Below are 5,706 nucleotides of genomic sequence, written 5' to 3'. Positions count from 1 at the left end.
TCCTCTCCGGTGAGCTCCCCCTCCCTCCTCTCCTCCTCTCCCCTCACGGTTTTTCCTCCCTCCTCTCCGGTGAACTCCTCTCTGACGACCTCCTCCTCCTCTCTAGCGATGTAGGCGAGCTCCTCTCCGGTGACCTCCTCCTCCTCCCTCCTCTCCTCCTCACGGTCTCTCCTCTCCGGCAAAAGAACGTACAAGATCCAAAAACGAGAACAAAATTTGAAAAAATATCATGCAAAAAAACGAGCAAAAAAGGGCAAAAAAATCGTGATCCAGATCCAAATTCAAAATTCAAAAATAGCAATGGCGCACGGTGGGGGTTAGACGGTGCGCCACTACTATTTTTCTGCCTTCAAAATTCAGAAAAAATCTAAAAAATTTCAAATTTTTTTACTAGTGGCGCACATGTAGCAATAGTAATGGCGCACTACAAGGTGCGCCACTGTTACCTGCAATACTAATGGCGCACCAGAGGTGCGCCATTAGTATTTGTTAGTAGTGGCATGGTAATAGTGGCGCACCTGTAGTGCGCCATTAATGGCCAAAACAGGTGCGCCACTAATTAGCCTTTTCCTAGTAGTGTTTTCAAAAGTTTAGCACTACATATGGACTTGACTCTGAGATAGTAGCCTCCTTTTGTGAATCATTTGCTACTCATGTTGATCTACCTAAGGAGAAGTGATTTAAATATCACCCACCTATTAAAGAAGAAATTAAAGAATCAGTAATAGCTAAAGATGAAACTATTATCTGTAATGTTGATCCAGTTGTTTCGACTGCTTATATTGAAAAACCACCTTTCCAAGTTAGGATTAAGGAACATGCTAGAGTTTCAACTGTGGTTAATAAAAGCTATATTAAAACACCCAAATCTGCTGAACAAATCAAGGTAGAACCTAGTGTTGCTATGGTTAAAGATCTCCTGGTAGAGAATATAGATGGGCATGCTATTTACTTCTGTGATAAAGCTGCTAGAATTGCCAAACCCGATGAAAAAGATAAACATAGACCCGTTGTTGGCACGCATGTTGTCCCGGTCAAAATAGGAGATCACTATTATCATAATTTATGTGACTTAGGTGCTAGAGTGAGTGCTATTCCTTTTACCTTATATCAAGAAATTATGAATTATATAGCACCCGCTGAAATAGAAGGCATTGATGTTACCATTAAACTTGCTAATAGAGACACCATCACACCACCAGGGATTGTTAGAGATGTTGTAGTCTTGTGTGGCAAAATAAAATATCCTACTAATTTTCTTTTTCTTGGTTCCCCACAAGATGACTTTTTTCCCATTATCTTTGTAGACCTTTCTTAAACATCGTTAATGCTAAAATAGACTGTAAGAAACAAACCGTTGGTGTAAGTTTTGGTGATGAGTCTCATGAGTTTAATTTTTCCAAGTTGCATAGTAAGGATGAAATAATTGGTCTTGCTTCTATTGTCGTGCCTCCTACCGATCCACTAGAACAATATTTGCTAGACCATGAAAATGATATGCATTTGCATGAAAGAAATGAAATAGATAAAATTTTCTTCGAACAACAACCTCTGCTTAAACACAATTTGCCTATTAAACTCTAGGAGGTCCTCCTCCACCTAAAGGTGATCCTGTGTTTGAATTAAAACAATTGCCAGACACTTTGAAATATGCTTGTCTTCATGAGAAAAAGATATATCCTATTATTATTAGTGCTAACCTTTCAGAACATGAAGGAGAAAGATTATTGAAGGTTCTGAAGAAGCACCGAGCTGCCATTGGATATACTCTTGATGATTTAAATGGCATTAGTCCCACTCTCTGTGAGCACAAAATTAATATGGAACCTGATGCTAAACCCATTGTTGATCACCAAGGTTGTTTAAATCCTAAAATGAAAGAAGTGGTATGAACAAAAATACTAAAGCTTATGGAAGCAAGTATAATCTATCCTATAGCTGATAGTAGATGGGTAAGTCCCATTCATTGTGTCCCAAAAAAGGGAGGTATTACCATTGTTCCTAATGATAAGAATGAACATATTCCACAAAGAATTGTCACTGGTTATAGAATGGTAATCGATTTTAGAAAATTAAATAAAGCTACTAGAAAAGATCATTACCCTCTGTCTTTTATTGTTCAAATGCTAGAAAGATTGTCAAAGCAAACACATTTTTGTTTCCTTGATGGATATTTTGTTTTTTCTCAAATACCCGTCTCACAACATGATCAAGAGAAAACTACCTTTACTTGTCCTTTTGGAACTTATGCTTATAGACGAATGCCTTTTGGTTTATACAATGCACCTGCTACCTTTCGAAGATGTATACCTGCTATATTCTCTGATTTTTGTGAAAAGATTGTTGAGGTTTCATAGATGATTTTTCCGTCTATGGAACTTCTTTTGATGATTGTTTAATCAACCTTGATCGAGTTTTGCAGAGATGCGAGCAAACCAATCTTGTCTTGAATTGGGAGAAGTGCCAATTTACGGTTAATGAAGGTATTGTCTTGGGACATAAAATTTATGAATGAGGTATTGAGGTGGATAAAGCTAAAGTTGATGTAATTGAGAAAATGCCATGTCCTAAGGATATGAAAGGTATTCATAGTTTCATCGGTCATGCTGGTTTTCATAGGAGATTGATTGAAGACTTCTCTAAAATTTCTAGGCCTCCTACAAATCTTTTACAAAAGGATGTTCCATTTGTTTTTGATGATGACTGTGTAGAGGCCTTTGAAACACTTAAGAAAGCCTTAATTTATGCACCTATTGTTCAACCACCTAATTGGAACCTACCTTTTCAAATTATGTGTGATGCTAGTTATTATACCGTTGGTGCTGTTCTAGGACAAAGAGTTGATAAGAAACTAAATATTATTCGTTATGTGAGTAAAACTCTAGATAGTGCCCAACGCAATTATGCTACTACTGATAAATTTAGATCTTACATTGTTGATTCTAAAGTTACTGTTCACACCGATCATGCTGCTATAAAATTTCTTATGGAAAATAAAGATGCTAAAGCTAGACTCATTAGGTGGGTTCTGTTGCTACAAGAATTTGACCTACATATCACTGATAGAAAGGGAGCTAAGAACCCCGTGGCTGATAACTTGTCTAGGCTAGAAAATATTCTTGATGACCCACAACCTATTAATGATAGTTTTCCTAATGAACAATTAGCTGCAATAAATGTTTCTCATACACTCCTTGGTATGCTGACTATGCTAATTATATATATACCACCTAGTTTCACATACCAACAAAAGAAAAACAATTCTATGATTTAAGACATTACTTTTGGGATGATCCACATCTTTATAAAGAAGGAGTAGATGGTATTATTAGACGTTGTGTACCTGAGCATGAACATGGACAAATACTACGAAAATGTCACTCCGAAGCTTATGGAGGGCATCATGCGGGAGATAGATCTGCTCATAAGGTATTGCAATCTGGTTTTATTGGCCTAATCTCTTCAAGGATGCCCGTAAGTTTGTTTCATCTTGTGATGAATGTCAAAGAATTGGTAATATTGGTAAGCGTCAGGAAATGCCTATGAATTATTGTTTTGCAATTGAACCATTTGATGTTTGGGGTTTTGATTACATGGGACCTTTTCGTTCCTCTAATGGTTAAACACATCTTTTGGTTGCTATAGATTATGTTACTATGTGGGTAGAAGCTATTCCAACCAGTAGTGGTGATCACAACACCTCTATTAAAATGCTTAAGGAAGTCATTTTCCCAAGGTTTGGAGTCCCTAGATATTTAATGACTAATGGTGGTTCACATTTTATTCATGGTGCTTTCCATAAAATGCTTGCTAAATATGATGTCAACCATAGAATTGCATCACCCTATCATCCTTGGTCTAGTGGTCAAGTTGAACTTAGCAATAGAGAAATAAAGTTAATATTACAAAAAACTGTCATTAGGTCCCGAAAGAATTGGTCTAAGAAATTAGATGATGCACTTTGGGCTTATAGAACAACGTATAAAATCCTATGGGTATATCTCCTTATAAAATGGTTTATGGAAAAGCTTGTCTTTGCCTCTTGAGTTAGAACATAAACATATTGGGCAATTAAAGAACTCAACTATGATTTCAAACTTGCCGGTGAAAAGAGGTTATTTGATATCAGCTCACTAGATGAATGGAGAACCCAAGCCTATGCAAATGCCAAGTTATTTAAAGAAAAAGTTAGAAGATGGCTTGACAAGAGAATCCAGAAGCGTGAGTTTAAAGTTGGAGAATATGTTCTTTTGTGCAACTCTCGTTTTAGATTCTTTGCAGGCAAACTTCTCTCCAAATGGGAAGGACTTATGTTATCGAGGAGGTTTATCGATCTGGAGCCATCAAAATAAATATTGCCTAAAGTACTAACCCGAAGGTTGTCAACGGGTGAAGAATTAAACATTATATCTCAGGTATGCCCATTAATGATGAAAGCAATATTATCCGAACTATGACACTGGAAGAACACATAAAGGAAATCTTCCGGAGTACTCCAGAATCGTGAAGAAGAGGAGATACGTGATATGGTAAGTAAACGGACTCCAAAAAATCCGCAAAAATATTTTCTGTCAGTTTTGGAATATTAAAAATTAGGAAAATAAGAAACAACCAAGAAGGTAACCCTGGTGGGCACAAGACACCAGGGCACGCCTTGCCTGCCAGGCGCACCCAAGTGGGTTGTGCCCACCTTGGGTACCTTCCAGACTCCGTTTTCCTTCCATTTGCTTGTTTCCCAAGATAAAAAATCTTTATATACCCCCCGTACCTATTGACCATCGTATCATGGAGAAATCTTCTGTTTTCTTTTCCTTTCTGTTTTCTAACAGATGTAATTCACCATCGCCGCTTCGAGCTCCTCCAAGGACAAGTTCTTCAAGGACTTCATCGACCCATATTTATGGGAGGTGATGCAGCACCCTCAAGCTATCGAGATGCGTGAGGGGGTGCTTCACATCCGCGATGTGCAAGGTCCCAAAGGGACGGCAACCGTGGAGGCCAGGCTTGAAGCTATGGAGCAGGAAGTCTTCCGGTGCAAGGGGATGATGGAACGTGGACTCAATGCCAATCACCTCATGATCGTAGATTCCACCCGTGATCTCAAGGTGGATGGCAAGTCCGTGAAGGATATCGTCTTCACCTTCAACGAGCAAATCAACTTTTTTCAAAGCCAGATCTACGATCTCCAAAACAAAGTCTTTGAATATAGGCAAGGTTTAATGGAATGAGTTTGGCTGCCAGTTGCAGGACCCACGAGACTCACTCCTCCTCTAATGATGGTGAGTCCCTGCCATGGAAACCCGAGGATAAGATTGCTACCACTTCATCACCACCACCTCAGTCTTCATCACCAAAGGAAACTTGAGTATCTGCTACGGGCACTCCCCTTGGCTTCTGCCAAGCTTGGGGGAGGTTCCCCGGTATCGTATCACCTCCATTATCTTTTATCTTTACTTATCTTAGTTCGATCCATAGTTATCTTTTGCTTTAGACGAATAAAAGTTTAGTTCGATCATTTCTTTTCGAGTGTTTGCTTAGTAATCTATCCTTGTAATCGTGTGCAAGATTTATAATAAAGTTTAGTTTGAGTTTTGTTTTCTTTATTTCCATGTTCAATATAAGGAAAGGAAATAAATGAAAAATATCATATGCTAATCTTATGGTAAGTAATGACATCACATAAGGAGGAGTATAAGTAGAAAATTC

This window comes from Triticum dicoccoides, unplaced genomic scaffold, assembly GCF_002162155.2.
Source record: "Triticum dicoccoides isolate Atlit2015 ecotype Zavitan unplaced genomic scaffold, WEW_v2.0 scaffold21853, whole genome shotgun sequence".
Taxonomy (NCBI): domain Eukaryota; kingdom Viridiplantae; phylum Streptophyta; class Magnoliopsida; order Poales; family Poaceae; genus Triticum; species Triticum dicoccoides.
The sequence above is the reverse complement of the archived record's forward strand: the minus strand, read 5'-3'. Positions refer to the sequence as shown.